Source organism: Rhinoderma darwinii, chromosome 3 (genome assembly GCF_050947455.1).
Source record: "Rhinoderma darwinii isolate aRhiDar2 chromosome 3, aRhiDar2.hap1, whole genome shotgun sequence".
NCBI classification, from domain to species: domain Eukaryota; kingdom Metazoa; phylum Chordata; class Amphibia; order Anura; family Rhinodermatidae; genus Rhinoderma; species Rhinoderma darwinii.
In genome coordinates, this window is record NC_134689.1 from 351,147,434 (window position 1) to 351,167,030 (window position 19,597).

The 19,597-nt window shown below is 43.4% G+C and overlaps 1 long non-coding RNA gene across 8 annotated transcripts in view; it reads left to right on the top strand.

Moving 5' to 3' along the window:
* Positions 1–19,597, top strand: part of LOC142748222 (uncharacterized) — a 108,913-nt gene that overhangs the window by 42,916 nt on the left and 46,400 nt on the right. For 5 of the 8 annotated variants that reach the window (XR_012882188.1, XR_012882194.1, XR_012882191.1 and 2 more), the window contains 2 exons: positions 7,453–7,526; positions 11,132–11,205. This is a non-coding gene — a long non-coding RNA (uncharacterized LOC142748222). The remainder of the gene's footprint in view (positions 1–7,452; positions 7,527–11,131; positions 11,206–19,597) is intronic. The other 3 variants (XR_012882190.1, XR_012882195.1, XR_012882189.1) reach the window with 2 other exon arrangements.

A 19,597-nucleotide genomic window follows, 5' to 3' on the forward strand; every position in this document is an offset into this window, starting at 1 on the left:
GAGAACCTGTGTGGGCATTATAATGTATGAGGGCATCTGTGGGCATCCCACCGTATGGGGCATTATCAGTATGGGAGATTTTTTGGGGCATTATACTTAATGGGGCAATCTGTGTGGGCATTATAGTGTATGAGGGCATCTGTGTGGGCAATATACTGCATGGGAGAACCTGTGTGGGCATTATAATGTATTGGGGCATCTGTGTTGGCTTTATACTGTATGGGGCATCTATGGGGCATTATACTGTATGGTGGCAGCTATGGGGATATTATACTGTGTGGGAGGCACTATGGGAGCATGATACTGTGTGGGCTGAACCAGGTGTGTATGGGCGGGGATTGGGTGGGATTAGAGGCTGGGCTTAAACAGAAAAAAAATTGCCGCGATGCACTACGGGCACCGCATCAGTTGTCCCTCTTTGTGATACTTTAAAGTTGGGAGGTATGATAACAGAGAAATAGCACATTGTAGGGTCCTAAGAAATTGTGCTCCAGAATTGTTATTTAATGGGTAATACAAGCATTTACTAAAACAGACATGTCAGGAGAGCTGATAGGTCCTCTTCAATTGTTATGTATTCTGCCAGTTACTGCGTCTGATCAGTGCTGTATTCTCCTCTATAGTCTGCAGTGTAATAATAGTATGCAGAGTGTCAGCATAGAACGGGTATCTGACCAATACATGGTCACTGTATGGCGGTATCATTGGTTATTTTGGTGCTTGTTTAGTGGCAGCATACGCCTGTCCCTGACCATGTGACTAGGTATTTCTATGTTTACTTTTATTTTCCTTCTTGTGTTGATGATGTCATTTACATATTGAAGTGAGTAGCGAGGGGTGTGACCAAAGTAACGCAATAGTCGCTGCTATTTTTCTGCATTATGTGGGTGACGGGGGCCATATTGTATGTGGGCTGGTGGGATTTGTATACAGGGGCAGCTTTTTAGTTCTAGTTTGGCCTTGCCTGTGAGCATAATGATTTGACTGCTGAGAAGTGATCTCTACAGAACAGGGTTTATTTAAACAATAGGTCATTTTCTGAGGAGACATTCCCTCTTAAGGGTTAAAATACTAGTGTAAAGAGGAGTGTAGACATGTCATATAGTGTTATGAAGGGGAGTGGACTCAACGGTGAAATTTGATGACTATGGGTAGGGACACACAGCGTAAAACACTGCGGATTTTCCGCTAGGGATTTCATTGTGGAAAATCTGCAGCGTATTACAGTAGCAGCAGAGTGGATGAGATTAAAAAAAAAACAAAAAAACGAAGAAATCGTTCTTATATTGACCTGCGGTGCTGTTTTATCATTTTGCAGCCTGTTAATTCATGTTGCGGAATCGCTGCTCTTCTGTTGCGGGTTTTCCCCATCGAATTCAATGGGGAGGTAATAGTCACAACATATAGGCAAATTTGGTGATTTTTGTGGTGGAAATGCTGCAATTCCACTGCAAAAATCGTAAATCCAGAGAAAATAAGAAGCTTTTTTTCAGTTTAAATATAATAAAGAACTTCATACTTACCCCCGGGTGTTGTTATAGCGACGCGATTCTCTATTCTAAGTGCAGCTCGGGCTCCTGAGATGAAGTTTCGTCTCATGTGACTGCTGCAGCCAATCAAAGCCTGCAGCGTCATTTCAGGAGGCCTGGCTGTACCCAGAGCAGAGGGATGCTGGGTCGGACTGTCCCACCAGAGGATCCTCTGGTGTGATCAAACTTTAACACAATGATGGGCCCAAAAGGTCTAGCCGAGGACAACCCCATTTGTATATGACTATATATGACTGTATGTGCAAAGATAACAAAGATTATGATACAAATCAAAGTGGACATGCTCATTTTCTGCGTAGATGGAGAGTGGGCCCTCAGGAGATTTTTTTCTAGTGGGCCCAAGGCATTCCAGTCCGACGCTGGAGGGACACGTCGCTATGACAAAGGATAACGGGATAAGTATTAACTTTTTTTTCTACCAGTATTTCCACAGCGGAGATTCCGCCCAAAAAACTGCACCACAATTTGGTGCGGTTTTTCTGGCGGTATTCTCTGCAGCTTCCATGACGTATATGCTGTGTGCTTATACGCATTGTATCCCGCTTGTGTGCACTTACCCTATAAGTTACATACATCTACCGTTCAGGAGGGGACGCCTCGCAGCAATTCAGCAATAATGTGAGAGGCCAATGTGTGACACCTCCATAAATAGGGAAACCGCCACTTATCTTTGATCAGTCACATTATCTCACCCATCCAGTATGATAAAGGCACTAACATAACACTAAAATGTGGCTATTGGGCAAATCTTCATTTTTACAATTAACTTGCTTACCTTATAAACTGCATAGAAAAATGCAACTGAGCAAATAATTGTATCCTGTGATTTCACACATAAGATCATGGAGTCATGCGAAACATAAGAGCCGCTGTTTGTGCAGAGACCGGATATTGCAGGTGTAATACTACATATATGCAAGAGCACATGTCGTAGGAAAATTCTTGTTTTACCTCAGTTATAACTTTTCCTTATAAAGTCAATAGGGAAAAACACCACAGAAATAAAGACTCAAAAAGTGCAGCAGTTTCCAAGAAACTAAATACGGACACAAATCTGTAATGTCACCATTTTCTGTTTGAGATAGAATAAATCATTTCCTTTCCACACACATATAAAAGCTTGTTGCTTTATTAAAACAAAACAAAAGCAGTCATTGGTTTGAACCGAGCCCACCCTTGTAGTTTACTCAGTGGTATAAACCAGTTGGCAGCATCTGATTGGACAGTTTGAATGATACCTTCCTCAGAGTTCCACTGCACCAGCCATCTCCATAGAAATGCAGATGTAAGTTGAGCGGATAATAGACAGCGAGAGACACGAGGTCTGTGTAAGAGACGATGTTTATATATAACTGACCGCAAATATGGCAGGTACACAGTTTCCAACATTTGAATTTTTTTTCCAGGGACACTTAGGGTGTGGTGTCTTTGGTGGGTGTGCGAACAAAATGTCTGCACTAGTTTGGCCGACAATTACTATGGTAGCCGCTATGTCTCTGGTTATCCGGTTGTTTACAGGCAGGTGATGTCTCACTTTATCACTAGGGCTAGGCAAACTGTGCTGACCACTACTGGTAGCGTAAGAACCAGCGTATATAGTGCCACACTCAGTAACCCTTGTAGATGGTGCCCCACACTGCCCCCAGAAGATATTGCCACACACTGCTCCCTGTAAATTGTACCAAAACACTGCTCTTTGTAGATAACGTCACAGTGCCGCCTGTAGATAGTGCCCCAGTGCCCCCTGTAGATAATACCACAATACCCTCTGTAGATAGTGCCACACAGCACCACTGTAGATGTCACCACACATACCCCCTGTAGATGGCGCCACACAGGCCCCATGTAGATGACGCCACACACCCCCTGAAGATGACGCCACACACATCCCCTGTAGATGACGCCGCACAGACACCCTGTATGTAGCCTGTAGATGACGCTGCATATACCCCCTGTAGATGGCGCCGCACACACAGCTTGTAGATGGTGCCGCGCACACCCTCTGTAGATGGCGCCGCGCACACCCCCTGTGGATGATGCCGCGCACACCCCCTGTGTATGATGATGCCGCACACAGCCCCTGTGGATGATGATGCCGCGCACAGCCCCTGTGGATGATGCCGCGGACACACCCCAGCATTTTGGCTGTCATTGGAGCATTGTGGCTGTCATGATTTGTTAATTTAGGAGAGCAAAGAATAAAAATAAATTTTAGTCGGAAAGCCGAGAAAGAGTTGTACAGGCTCAATAGAAAGTCCGTACACAGCTCGCTAACCTTTCCGAGAAAAGCTGATCAGAAACTAAGCGACAAAGCACTCGCCCGAGTACTTCTTTCGCTTTGTACGTTTTAGCGATCGGTGGGGGTCTGAGTGCTCAGACAACCACTGATCAATAGTTCTGATATGCTACTGAAATGTGTAAAGTTTTTTTACACATTAAATGCTGATAAAATTCCTATAGAATGTATTATCATGAAGTAAAGTAGGTGTGATAGAAATAGTTCATTCACTTTTGAGAATAAAATGATTTTGAGTTGGACTTCGCTGGTCAGATGCGGTTTGGTTGAGTTATTCTTGATTTAATAATTCCTTTGCCTAATGACAATGACATTTCCAAGCCCAGTATATTTTGTTTGTCAGTATGTTACACAATCTTTCTGGTTATCAGCAGTGTCCATGAAACTCTTCCCTAAATTAAAGGGAATGTGTCGCGAATTAAAAAATTTAGTAAGTTACTTATTTGTATTATATTTTTTAAGGCTTTTTTGCTGTATTTTTTTTTCTTCCACAGGGTGGAAAGTATTAAAAATACAATTTTAATGTGACGTTTTCCTATGTTGGCCACCAGGGGGAGCACTTCCCAAAATTACAGCAAGGGGGATCAGGCAATGCAACCTGACTTACAGCTGCTGTAAATGTGGGAGGGAGACTCACCCGCTCTCTATTTTTGACTACAAGCCAAGAAAAGGTGTCTTCAATTTGCTAAGCAGTGTCCAGCTCCCATTTTGGGAGTATTTTTGGCAGAAGCTACAGGACAGACCAAAAGGCTGCCCCAGTGCCCAGCATAACTACAGATGGTTGGATACTGGATCGTACCCGGCTCTTCCCGATATACCTGGTGGCGGTGGGTGCCGTAGTAATAATGGGTTAGTGCCAGCTTTTTCTACTGGTTAACACTAAGCCCCGCCTTAGTAATGGACGTCATCAAACAGACAACTGCCATTACTAAGGTGGTAATAAAGCATTAAAAAAAACACAGAGACATAAGAAAATCATTTTTTATTGAAAGAAAAATTCCCACACAACCCTCTTTCAACATCTTATTTAAAAGAAAAAAAAAAGAAGATCATCGAAGTAGTCCAACGAATCTACGACGAAGTCCAAACGGTCAAGTGGAACCTGCAAAACAAAAAAAATAACAGTTAATAATATGCTGCTGTTTCTTCTTTCCTCGCTTCTACTGTGAATCGCCATGTAGTTACACGGCGGCTCACAGTTGGAGCAAAGAATGACGGAGCAGCAGTGCTCGCCGCTAATCCTTCAAAACAGCCGCCAATCAGCTGTTTTGAAGGAACAGAGGCGAGCACCATTGCTCCATAGAGTGCCCCCCCACACGCACACTAAACCCCCCCCCCCACAAACTTGCAACCGCGCCACACACAAAACCATGCACGCACACACCTTACCTGCATGTTTGGGGTGTGTGTGTGTGTGTGTGTGTGTGTGTGTGAATGCGTGGGAGGTGCTCGACGGAGCAGCGGTGCTCGCGGCTGATCCTTCAAAACAGTTGATATGCGGCTGCGAAGGATCAGCGGCGTTCGTGTGCAGCTGATCCTGAATAGACGCCAATCACCTGTTTTGAAGGAACTGTGGCAAGCACTGCTGCTCCGTCGAGCACCCCCCCCCCATACACAAACCCCCCCAAACATGCAACCGCACCAAACACAGACCCCAACAAACACAAAATCCCCCCCCCTTGCACACACACACAAACTTCCCTGCACGCACACACACCTTACCTAAATGTTTGGGGGGGTTTGTGTGTGGGGGGGGGCACTCGACAGAGCAGAGGTACTCGCCGCTGATCCTTCAAAACAGCTGATAGGCGACTGTGAAGGATCAGCGACGCTCGGGTGCCGCTGATCCTTCATAGTCGCCAATCAGCTTGTTTGAAGGAACAGCGGTGAGCACAAACAAATCCCCCAAAACATGAAACCGCGCCAGATCCCCCCCCCCACACACACACACAAACGTACACGAACAATCCCCACGCGCTCACACGTACACACCTTACCGGCAGCTGGTCTTCTCCAAAGTGGCGCCGTCTTTCCCCCCAACAAGCCAGCTTCTCTGCTGGGTCGCTCTGAACTGAGCATGCGCATTACAGTGCGAGACGGCAGAAGCACAGTATGTAACAATCGGCTCCCGTTCGTTATGCCCTATAGCTGCCATATTTCATCTGTGTATGTGTCGTTAAGCGACACGTCAGCGACATATCAGCCCGCAGTGAATTAAAAAAGTGTTAACCCCTTACAGTCGTGAACAATTATCAGATTTTAATTTTCATTTTTTCCTCCCCACTTTCCAAAAGCCATAACTTTTTAATTTTTCCATCGATATAGTCCTATGGGGGCTTGATTTTTGTGGGACGAGTTGTAGTTTTTCGTTGCACCATTTATTGTGCCATATAATGTACTAGGAAACAGGAAAAAGATTATTTGTGGGGTAGAAAATGAAAAACACATGGATTCCTCCATTGATTTTTGCGCTTCATTTTTATGGAATTCACCTTTCAATTAAAATATGTTAACTTTTTTCTGTGGGTCAATACGATTACGGCGATACTAAATATATATAGTTTTTTCTATGCTTTACTACTTTTACAAGGAAAAAATTAAGCGTAAAAAAAATAAAAATTATTTTGTGTTGCCAAATTCTGAGAGCCATAACTTTTTTCTTTTTCCGTCGATTAAGTGGTATAAGGGCTTATTTTTTGCGGGTTTAAGCTGTAGTTTTTAATGCTACAATTTTTGGAGTACATGTAAGATTTTGAACACTTTTCATTACATTTTTTGTGGGAGATGAGGTGACCAAAAAATATAAATTCTCGCATTTACATTTTTTGTTTTTTACGGCGTACATCGTACGGGTTAAATAAGAATATATTGTAATAGTTCAGACCTTTACGGATGTGGCGATACCAATTATGTTTATTTTTTTTTATTTTTTTCCAATGCTTTAGTGGGTAAATGCGAAAAGTGTTTTTTTTTTTTACTTATAATATTTTTTTTTTATTACATTAACAAAAAATACTTTATTTTACTAATTTTTACTTTTTTTTTTATTAGTCCCCTCTAGGGGACTTCAACTAGCGATCCACTATATACTATAGCCGTCCAAAATTTTGCATGCTCCGTTAGACTTCTATGGGTGAGTCTGTGCCGCAATTGCAGACAGGAATAGGATATGTTCTATATTTTGCTTTTTAGTTCTACGGCCCGGACACACATCCGTAAATATACGGAAAGGTGTCCTTGGCCAATAGAAATTTGTGGGTCACCAGATTATCCTTAATTATGTATTTGTAATTACAGATAGAAACTTTGGTCATGTGCATGGGGCCTCATTTAGGGGTTTTGCTCAGAACCAAATACATGCTACTTGTGGCTTCTTGAGGCTTATGGTCAGGATGGGGTGGTCTGTGCATCCTTGCATTGTAAGACTTGAGGCGGGATCTCTAGTTTGACTCCTCAGAAGGTATCCCAGAAAGGGTTTGATTGCCCCTTATGAAATAATTTTTGTTTTATCAGAAACTAGGCACAGTAACATCTCTTTACTGATCCAATACATCTATAGCATATACCAGGAATGTATTATCACACCTCTTTCTTTCTTTTTTCTAGGTGTCTATTTGAAAGTGAAGAGAAGCGAGATATGGAATTCTCCAGTCAGCGGCAATAGAGGAATCAGAGGATGGGTAATTCATATTATTAATTACTGATAAATATCAGGCTAGTTTCTAGCTGTGGACTTTTAGAGATGTGGTAATCCCTTCCTGGTATATAAGGATATATGTCTAGTAGTACATATATTGGCTATAGATATGTAAGGGCATTGTAAATGCCTTTGTGTTCTACACATGGGTGGGCTGCATTTGACATGGGTGGGCTTGCATAGGGAGAATTGTGAGCATTGTGGCTGTCCTCGCGGAATTGTAATTAGCATTGAAGGCATTGTTGCTGTCATTAGATGGCATTGTGACTTAGTTGGAGATGTGGTATTAAAATGGGCATTGTGTTTGGGTAAGTGGTAGTTGTCATGAAATCATTTTGTTTGTCTTGGGGCATTATGGTTCTCTTAAGAGGCAATAAGTGAATTGTGGTTGTCATAGTTGTATTCCGAATGGCTAAGGGGGCATTAAGGATAATGTGGCTGGCATTGTGGGACGGCTAAGGGGGCATTAAGGATAATGTGGCTGGCATTGTGGGACTTGTGGTTGTAATAGAGCTATTGTAGCTGGGATAAGGTACATTGTGGATGTCATGGGGGCATAGTGGCTCTTATGAGTTTATTGTTGCTTAAATGGGAGCCATTGTGGCTGGTATTTGGCTATTTGGATAAGATATATAGTGGGTGTTCTGTGGGCATTGCTTCTTGCATTAGGGGCATTGTGCGTAGAATGGGGGCAATCTAGTTGGAATAGGGTTATTAATGGCATTGTGAAAGGCATGGAGGGCATTGTGCCATTTCTTCATTTTCGTTGGCAAAAGGGGAATTGAGAACATTGTGGCTGTAATGGAGATATTGTGGCTGGGCTCAAGGACAGTGTGGCAGACATGTGGGCATAATGGCTCCAGAGGAACACTGTGGCTGGCACGCGGGCATTGCTGCCGTAGGAGGAATTGTGGTTGACATAGGGTCTTTCTAGTTGTCATGGGAGCATTGAGGTATGCAAAAAAGGCATGCAGGCCATTGTGGCTGATATGGAGTGCAATGTGGCGTTTGTGGTGGCATTGATGCTGGCATAGATAGAATTGAGGGCTTCCTGGTTGTTCGATAAATTTGTAACTGGCACTTATGGCATTGTGGCTCGCATACGAGTAATTTGGGGATAGTGGCTGTCATGGGGGGTAATTGTGGATTTTAGGTAAGCATTGTGTCTGGTAAAGTGGACAATGAGGACATAGTGGTTGTCATGGGGCATTTTAGTTGTCCTGGTTCTATTGATGTTGGCTTAGGGAGCATTGAGGACAATATGGCTGGCATTGAGAGCATTAGATTATCATGGAGCATAGTGGCTGGGATAAGGGACATTGTGGACCTTGCAGATGTCATGGCTGCAAATGGGACATTGTTGATTTCATGGGGGCAATTTAGCTGGCATTTAGAGCACTGTGGCTGGCATGGAGGACAATTTACGATCATGGGGGCATTGGGGCTGGCATAAGAGGCATTGGCAGCACTGTGTCTGCGCTAAAGTACATTGTGGCTCGCATAGTGGCATTGTGGCTCCTGGCATAATGACTGTCATGGGGCATTGTAGTTGTCATAGGGCTATTGAAGCCATTGTGGCTGTGATGGTTGTATTGCAGTTAACTTAGGCGGCATTGAGAGCAATGTGGTTTGGATAAGGGGCATTGTGAAAGGAATAATGGACACTGGACTTTGTATCTGTCATGGGGACATTTTATCTGCCATATGGGATATTGGTTAGAAGCATTATGGCTGTCAGGTGGTATTGGATGTAATGGGGGCTTTGTGGTTGGCTGGCAGGGAGGAAGTTGTGGCTAACATTGAGGATATTATGACTGGGATATGGGACATAGCGAGTGTCATGAGGATATTGTGGCTTGCAGGTGTCATTATAGCTGGCACGGGGACTTATTTCTGTCATGTCTTGGTTAGCAAAGAGGAAAGTGAGTTCATTGTGGCTTTAATAAAGGCATAGTGGCTTGCAAAGGAGCATTGACATTTAGTGGTTTCCATTTTGGCCTTCGGGCTGGCATAAGGGGCATTGACAGCATTGTTGCATGGATAAAGTACGTTGTGGTCGCATGATTGTTGATTTTCTGGTGGCTTTGTGGCTGTCATGGAGGGCATTTGACTGTCATAGTGGCATTGTGTCCCTTATAAATGACATTGTGGGTTTCATGAGGGCATAGTCACTCTTATAGGAGCATTATTGCCAGCATTGGGCATTGTAAATGCCTTGGTGTCATTGAGTGCAATGTCATTGTCATTGGCGCATTGTGCCTTACATGGGAGCTTTGTGGCTGTCATGTGGTTAATTGTAGTTTGCATATAGATACTGAGGCCATTGTGTGTTGAATAAAGGACATTTGGGTGTTCATTGTAGCTTGGATAAGAGGTATCACCGGCATTGCTGCTGGGATAAAGTACACTGTAGCTGGCATGGGGACTTTGTGGCTGGCATAGTGGCCACTGACAGCGTGGTTGCTGCCATTAAGGCATTTTTGTGGAGATAACGTAGATTGCGTGTGTCATGGGATCAATGGGGGTGTCATGGGGTTTTAGTGACTTAGGAGACCATGTAAATGACATGGGGCATAATGTGGCTATTATAAGAACCTTGTGGCTGGCATGGCGCATTGTAGATGGAATAAGGTGCATTGTAGGTGTTGTGCGTGCATTGTGGCTAACCTGAAAAGCATTGTGGCTTTTTTTAAGGTCTTGTAGCTGGCACGGCAGGCACTACGGTTGTCATGTGGGAATTTTGGTTGGCTTAGCAGGTATTGAAGGCATGGTGATTTGCATAGGGGGCATTGATGACTTTGTGGTTGTTATGTGGTGGAAATGTGGCTGGCACTGAGGACTTTGTGGCTGTCATTGGAGCCATTTAGATGTGGTGGGAAAATGTAGCTGTCATAGGTGCATTTTGGCTGTCATTGGAAAACTATGACTGTCGTGGCTTTTTGATTTAGGGTTTGCGTGGACGATGTTTCTTTTTTTACTATGAGTGGCACAGTATAGTTGATGTGTCTAATTTTCTTTGCCTCTCTAGTGATTTGGCCACAAGTTGCAAGTCAGCATCTAGCTATTTTCGCTACTAGTGATATCACTTTGTGTCTTAACCTGGCGCATGTGAGGTCTTTGTTGAATGTGTGATATTCTTCATGATGACTGATAATAGCTATATTGTGTCCCCTCTAGGTCACATTTAGGCCCATGTCATATATGAGTGGTAAATGGTCTACTGAAAAGATTGTAGAATGGTTTTCTGTTTTATACAGATGTGGAGGAGAGTGCTATTTCTTCTAGACATCTGATCTTTGATGTGATTGGTGACTAATTTTGGGGTTGTGATCAGAGTTGATTATATCCTACTTATAGCTTCTAGTCAAGATGGGGTGGTTTGTGCATACTCTTGGATAGAAAGACTTGAGGTTGGATCTATAATTTGGCTCCTCAGAATGTATCACAGAAAGGGTTTAATTGGCCCTTAAAATATTTGGGGGTTTCATTAGAAACTAGGCACACTAAAATCTCTTTACTGTTTCCAATACATCTATAGCATATACCAGGAATGTATTATCACACCTCTTTCTTGATTTTTTTTTCTAGGTGTCTATTTGAAAGTGAAGAGAAGCAAGATATGGAATCCTCCAGACAGCGGCAAAAGAGGAATCAAATGACTGGTAATTAATATTATTATTAATTACTGATAATTATCAGGCTAGTTTCTAGCTCTGGACTTTCAGAGGTGTGGTAATACCTTCCCGGTATATAAGGATATATGTCTAGTACATATATTGGCTATAGATATTTAAGGGCATTGTAAATGCCTTTGTGTTCTACACATGGGTGCACTGCATTTGCAGTCCAACATATACATTCATCACCATCTCCACTTCCCCAATGGGAAATTTTTGGCTGGTATGGAGGGTATTGTGGCTGGCATAGGGAGAATTGAGGGCATAGGGTCTGTCCTCGCGGAATTGTAATTAGCATTGAAGACATTGTTGCTGTAATACGATGCATTCCGTGATTGTTGTTGTCAGAGGACATTGTGGCTTTTATGGTAACATCGTGACTGGGAATTAGGGATAGTGCGACTGTCATGAGGACATTGTGACTTTTTTGGAGGCATTGTGATATTTGTGTTGGGATTGTGACTGGTAAAGTGAACAATGAGGGCATTGTGACTTAGTTGGAGATGTGGTATTAAAATGGGCATTGTGTTTGGGAATGTGGTAGTTGTCATGAGAGCATTTTGTTTGTCTTGGGGCATTATTAAGAGGCAATAAGTGAATTGTGGTTGCCATGGTTGTATTCCGAATGGCTAAGAGGGCATGGAGAGTAATGTGGCTGGGATAGGGGACATTGTGGATGTCATGTGGCATAGTGGCTCTCATGAGTGCATTGTTACATGAATGGGAGCCATTTTGGCTGGTATTTGGCTATTTGGATAAGACATATAGCCGGTGTCATGTGAACATTGTAACTGTCTTCGCGGAATTGTAATTAGCATTGAAGGCATTGTTGCTGTCATTAGATGGCATTGTGACTTAGTTAGATATGTGGTATTAAAATGGACATTGTGTTTGGGAAAGTGGTAGTTGTCATGAAATCATTTTGTTTGTCTTGGGGCATTATGGTTCTCTTAAGAGGCAATAAGTGAATTGTGGTTGTCATGGTTGTATTCCGAATGGCTAAGGGGGCATTAAGGATAATGTGGCTGGCATTGTGGGACGGCTAAGGGGGCATTAAGGATAATGTGGCTGGCATTGTGGGACTTGTGGCTGTAATAGAGCTATTGTAGCTGGGATAAGGGACACTGTGGATGTCATGGGGGCATAGTGGCTCTTATGAGTGCATTGTTGCTTGAATGGGAGCCATTGTGGCTGGTATTTGGCTATTTGGATAAGATATATAGTGGGTGTTCTGTGGGCATTGCTTCTTGCATTGTGGGCATTGTGCGTAGAATGGGGGCAATCTAGTTAGAATAGGGCTATTAATGGCATTGTGAAAGGCATGGAGGGCATTGTGCCATTTCTTCATTTTCGTTGGCAAAAGGGGAATTGAGAACATTGTGGCTGTAATGGAGATATTGTGCCTGGGCTCAGGGACAGTGTGGCAGACATGTGGGCATAATGGCTCCAGAGGAACACTGTGGCTGGCACGTGGGCATTGCTGCCATAGGAGGAATTGTGGTTGACATAGGGACTTTGTAGTTGTCATGGGAGCATTGAGGATATTCAAAAAAGGCATTCAGGCCATTGTGGCTGATATGGAGTGCAATGTGGCGTTTGTGGTGGCATTGATGCTGGCATAGATAGAATTGAGGGATTTCTGGTTGTTCGATAAATTTGTAATTGGCACTTAGGGCATTGTGGCTCGCATATGAGTAATTTGGGGATAGTGGCTGTCATGGGGGGGCATTGTGGATTTTAGGTAAGCATTGTGTCTGGTAAAGTGGACAATGAGGACATAGTGGTTGTCATGGGGCATTTTAGTTGTCCTGGTTCTATTGATGTTGGCTTAGGGAGCATTGAGGACAATATGGCTGGGATTGAGAGCATTAGATTATCATGAAGCATAGTGGCTGGGATAAGGGACATTGTGGACCTTGCAGATGTCATGGCTGCATTTTGACTGGGAAATGGGACATTGTTGATTTCATGGGGGCAATTTAGCTGGCATTTAGAGCACAGTGGCTGGCATGGAGGACAATTTACGATCATGGGGGCATTGGGGCTGGCATAAGAGGCATTGGCAGAACTGTGTCTGCGCTAAAGTACATTGTGGCTCGCATAGTGGCATTGTGGCTCCTGGCATAATGACTGTCATGAGGCATTGTAGTTGTCATAGGGCTATTGAAGCCATTGTGGCTGTCATGGTTGTATTGCAGTTAACTTAGGCGGCATTGAGAGCAATGTGGTTTGGATAAGGGGCATTGTGAAAGGAATAAGGGACACTGGACTTTGTATCTGTCATGGGGACATTTTACCTGCCATATGGGATATTGGTTAGAAGCATTATGGCTGTCGCGTGGTATTTGATGTAATGGGGGCTTTGTGGTTGGCTGGCAGGGAGGAAGTTGTGGCTAACATTGAGGATATTATGACTGGGATATGGGACATAGCGAGTGTCATGAGGATATTGTGGCTTGCATGTGTCATTATGGCTGGCACGGGGACTTGTGTCGGTCATGTCTTGGTTAGCAAAGGGGAAAGTGAGTTCATTGTGGCTTTAATAAAGGCATAGTGGCTTGCAAAGGAGCATTGACATTTGGTGGTTTCCATTTTGGCCTTCGGGCTGGCATAAGGGGCATTGACAGCATTGTTGCATGGATAAAGTACATTGTGGTCGCATGATTGTTGATTTTCTGGTGGCTTTGTGGCTGTCATGGAGGGCATTTGACTGTCATAGTAGCATTGTGTCCCTTATAAATGACATTGTGAGATTCATGAGGGCATAGTCACTCTTATAGGAGCATTATTGCCAGCATTGGGCATTGTAAATGCCTTGGTGTAATTGAGCGCAATGTCATTGGCGCATTGTGCCTTACATGGGAGCTTTGTGGCTGTCATGTGGTTAATTGTAGTTTGCATATAGATACTGAGGCCATTGTGTGTTGAATAAAGGACATTTGGGTGGTCATTGTAGCTTGGATAAGGGGTATCACCGGCATTGCTGCTCGGATGAAGTACACTGTAGCTGGCATGGGGACTTTGTGGCTGGCATAGTGGCCACTGACAGCGTGGTTGCTGCCATTAAGGCATTTTTGTGGAGATAACGTAGATTGCGTGTGTCATTGGATCAATGGGGGTGTCATGGGGATTTAGTGACTTAGGAGACCATGTAAATGACATGGGGCATAATGTGGCTATTATAAGAACCTTGTGGCTGGGATGGCGCATTGTAGCTGGAATAAGGTAAATTGTGGGTGTTGTGAGTGCATTGTGGCTAACCTGAAAAGCATTGTGGCTTTTTTTAAGGTCTTGTAGCTGGCACGGCAGGCACTACGGTTGTCATGTGGGAATTTTGGTTGGCCTAGCAGGTATTGAACGCATGGTGATTTGCATAGGGCGCATTGATGACTTTTTGGTTGTTATGTGGGGGAAATGTGGCTGGCACTGAGGACTTTGTGGCTGTCATTGGAGCCATTTAGATGTGGTGGGACAATGTAGCTGTCATAGGTGCATTTTGGCTGTCATTGGAAAATTGTGACTGTCGTGGCTTTTTGATTTAGGGTTTGCGTGGACGATGTTTCTTTTTTTACTATGAGTGGCACAGTATAGTTGATGTGTCTAATTTTCTTTGCCTCTCTAGTGATTTGGCCACAAGTTGCAAGTCAGCATCTTGCTATTTTCGTTACTAGTGATATCACTTTGTGTCTTAACCTGGCACATGTGAGGTCTTTGTTGAATGTGTGATATTCTTCATGATGACTGATAATAGCTATATTGTGTCCTCTCTAGGTCACATTTAGGCCCATGTCATATATGAGTTGTAAATGGTCCACTGAATAGATTGTAGAATGGTTTTCTGTTTTATACAGATGTGGAGGAGATGCTATTTCTTCTAGACATCTGATCTTTGATGTGATTGGTGACTAATTTTGGGGTTGTGATCAGAGTTGATTATATCCTACTTATAGCTTCTAGTCAAGATGGGTTGGTTTGTGCATACTCTTGGATAGGAAGACTTGAGGTTGGATCTCTAATTTGGCTCCTCAGAATGTATCACAGAAAGGGTTTAATTGGCCCTTAAAATATTTGGGGGTTTCATTAGAAACTAGGCACACTAAAATCTCTTTACTGTTTCCAATACATCTATAGCATATACCAGGAATGTATTGTCACACCTCTTTCTTGATTTTTTTTTTCTACGTGTCTATTTGAAAGTGAAGAGAAGCAAGATATGGAATCCTTCAGACACGGGCAATAGAGGAATCAAATGACTGGTAATTAATATTATTATTAATTACTGATAATTATCAGGCTAGTTTCTAGCTCTGGACTTTCAGAGGTGTGGTAATACCTTCCCGGTATATAAGGATATATGTCTAGTAGTACATATATTGGCTATAGATATTTAAGGGCATTGTAAATGCCTTTGTGTTCTACACATGGGTGCACTGCATTTACATTCCAACATACACATTCATCACCATCTCCACTTCCCCAATGGGAAATTTTTGGCTGGTATGGAGGGTATTGTGGCTGGCATAGGGAGAATTGAGGGCATAGGGTCTGTCCTCACGGAATTGTAACTAGCATTGAAGACATTGTTGTTATAATACGATGCATTCCGTGATTGTTGTTGTCAGAGGACATTGTGGCTTTTATGGTAACATCGTGACTGGGAATTAGGGATAGTGTGGCTGTCATGAGGACATTGTGACTTTTTTGGAGGCATTGTGATATTTGTGTTGGGATTGTGACTGGTAAAGTGAACAATGAGGGCATTGTGACTTAGTTGGAGATGTGGTATTAAAATGGGCATTGTGTTTGGGAATGTGGTAGTTGTCATGAGAGCATTTTGTTTGTCTTGGGGCATTATTAAGAGGCAATAAGTGAATTGTGGTTGCCATGGTTGTATTCCGAATGGCTAAGAGGGCATGGAGAGTAATGTGGCTGTCATTGAGGGACTTGTGGCTGTAATAGAGATATTGTGGCTGGGATAAGGGACATTGTGGATGTCATGTGGCATAGTGGCTCTCATGAGTGCATTGTTGCATGAATGGGAGCTATTGTGGCTGGTATTTGGCTATTTGGAAAATACATATAGCCGGTGTCATGTGGACATTGTAACTGTCCTCGCGGAATTGTTATTAGCATTGAAGGCATTGTTGCTGTCATTAGATGGCATTGTGACTTAGTTGGAGATGTGGTATTAAAATGGGCATTATGTTTGGGAAAGTGGTAGTTGTCATGAAATAATTTTGTTTGTCTTGGGGCATTATGGTTCTTTTAAGAGGTAATAAGTGAATTGTGGTTGTCATGGTTGTATTCCGAATGGCTAAGGGGGCATTAAGGATAATGTGGCTGGCATTGTTGGACGGCTAAGGGGGCATTAAGGATAATGTGGCTGGCATTGTGGGACTTGTGGCTGTAATAGAGCTATTGTAGCAGGGATAAGGGACATTGTGGATGTCATGGGGGCATACTGAATTATGAGTACATTGTTGCTTGAATGGGAGCCATTGTGGCTGGTATTTGGCTATTTGGATAAGATTTATAGTGGGTGTTCTGTGGGCATTGCTTCTTGCATTGGGGGCATTGTGCGTAGAATGGGGGCAATCTAGTTGGAATAGGGCTATTAATGGCATTGTGAAAGGCATGGAGGGCATTGTGCCATTTCTTCATTTTCGTTGGCAAAAGGGGAATTCAGAACATTGTGGCTGTAATGGAGATATTGTGCCTGGGCTCAGGGACAGTGTGGCAGACATGTGGGCATAATGGCTCCAGAGGAACACTGTGGCTGGCACGTGGGCATTGCTGCCATAGGAGGAATTGTGGTTGACATAGGGACTTTGTAGTTGTCATGGGAGCATTGAGGTATGCAAAAATGCATTTAGGCCATTGTGGCTGATATGGAGTGCAATGTGGCGTTTGTGGTGGCATTGATGCTGGCATAGATAGAATTGAGGGATTTCTGGTTGTTCGATAAATTTGTAATTGACACTTAGGGCATTGTGGTTCGCATATGAGTAATTTGGGGATAGTGGCTGTCATGGGAGGGCATTGTGGTTTTTAGGTAAGCATTGTGTCTGGCTAAAGTGGACAATGAGGACATAGTGGTTGTCATGGGGCATTTTAGTTGTCCTGGTTCTATTGATGTTGGCTTAGGGAGCATTGAGGACAATATGGCTGGCATTGAGAGCATTAGATTATCATGGAGCATAGTGGCTGGGATAAGGGACATTGTGGACCTTGCAGATGCCATGGCTGCATTTTGACTGGGAAATGGGACATTGTTGATTTCATGGGGGCAATTTAGCTGGCATTTAGAGCACAGTGGCTGGCATGGAGGAGAATTTACGATCATGGGGGCATTGGGGCTGGCATAAGAGGCATTGGCAGCACTGTGTCTGCGCTAAAGTACATTGTGGCTCGCATAGTGGCATTGTGGCTCCTGGCATAATGACTGTCATGGGGCATTGTAGTTGTCATAGGGCTATTGAAGCCATTGTGGCTGTCATGGTTGTACTGCAGTTAACTTAGGCAGCATTGAGAGCAATGTGGTTTGGATAAGGGGCATTGTGAAAGGAATAAGGGACACTGGACTTTGTATCTGTCATGGGGACATTTTAGCTGCCATATGGGATATTGGTTAGAAGCATTATGGCTGTCACGTGGTATTGGATGTAATGGGGGCTTTGTGGTTGGCTGGCAGGGAGGAAGTTGTGGCTAACATTGAGGATATTATGACTGGGATATGGGACATAGCGAGTGTCATGAGGATATTGTGGCTTGCAGGTGTCATTATGGCTGGCACGGGGACTTGTGTCTGTCATGTCTTGGTTAGCAAAGGGGAAAGTGAGTTCATTGTGGCTTTAATAAAGGCATAGTGGCTTGCAAAGAAGCATTGACATTTGGTGGTTTCCATTTTGGCCTTCGGGCTGGCATAAGGGGCATTGACAGCATTGTTGAATGGATAAAGTACATTGTGGTCGCATGATTGTTAATTTTCTGGTGGCTTTGTGGCTGTCATGGAGGGCATTTGACTGTCATAGTGGCATTGTGTCCCTTATAAATGACATTATGGGTTTCATGAGGGCATAGTCACTCTTATAGGAGCCTTATTGCCAGCATTGGGCATTGTAAATGCCTTGGTGTCATTGAGCGCAATGTCATTGTCATTGGCGCATTGTGCCTTACATGGGAGCTTTGTGGCTGTCATGTGGTTAATTGTAGTTTGCATATAGATACTGAGGCTATTGTGTGTTGAATAAAGGATATTTGGGTGGTCATTGTAGCTTGGATAAGGGGTATCACCGGCATTGCTGCTGGGATAAAGTACACTGTAGCTGGCATGGGGACTTTGTGGCTGGCATAATGGCCACTGACAGCGTGGTTGCTGCCATTAAGGCATTTTTGTGGAGATAACGTAGATTGCGTGTGTCATGGCATCAATGGGGGTGTCATGGGGTTTTAGTGACTTAGGAGACCATGTAAATGACATGGGGCATAATGTGGCTATTATAAGAACCTTGTGGCTGGCATGGCGCATTGTAGATGGAATAAGGTGCATTGTAGGTGTTGTGAGTGCATTGTGGCTAACCTGAAAAGCATTGTGGCTTTTTTTAAGGTCCTGTAGCTGGCACGGCAGGCACTACGGTTGTCATGTGGGAATTTTGGTTGGCTTAGCAGGTATTGAAGGCATGGTGATTTGCATAGGGGGCATTGATGACTTTGTGGTTGTTATGTGGCGGAAATGTGGCTGGCACTGAGGACTTTGTGGCTGTCATTGGAGCCATTTAGATGTGGTGGGACAATGTAGCTGTCATAGGTGCATTTTGGCTGTCATTGGAAAATTGTGACTGTCGTGGCTTTTTGATTTAGGGTTTGCGTGGACGATGTTTCTTTTTTTACTATGAGTGGCACAGTATAGTTTTTTTTGCAAAATCTCTTTTTATTAAACTGATAAACATAACATACAAGGGAAGACATCATACGATACAATACAGGTCAGGTATCAGGGTTTGCAAAATGAAAACAAAGCAGGAATACGAGTCATGGGTGTCATTACACCTCTCTGAAAATGACGTCAGATAGACATCGCAAAGGAAACAACATCCTCACAATACAAGCTAACCCACAAAAACCCTGAACTGACATGCATCTCAGGTAAGGGTTCAAAATAGCTAAGACATAATACGAGGAAATAAAAACATGGTAGTAGCATCCTCCGGTGTCACGCCTTTATGTCACTTTACCATATTACAATGGTCGAAAATATGCAAACAGGACTCGACTTGACTTGACTTGAATTGAAGGGTCTCTTAATGCATAACATAACGTGAATAACAGATTGTGCTGAGTTATGGAGACAGTGTTTATGGATACAGTGTAGGCCGGA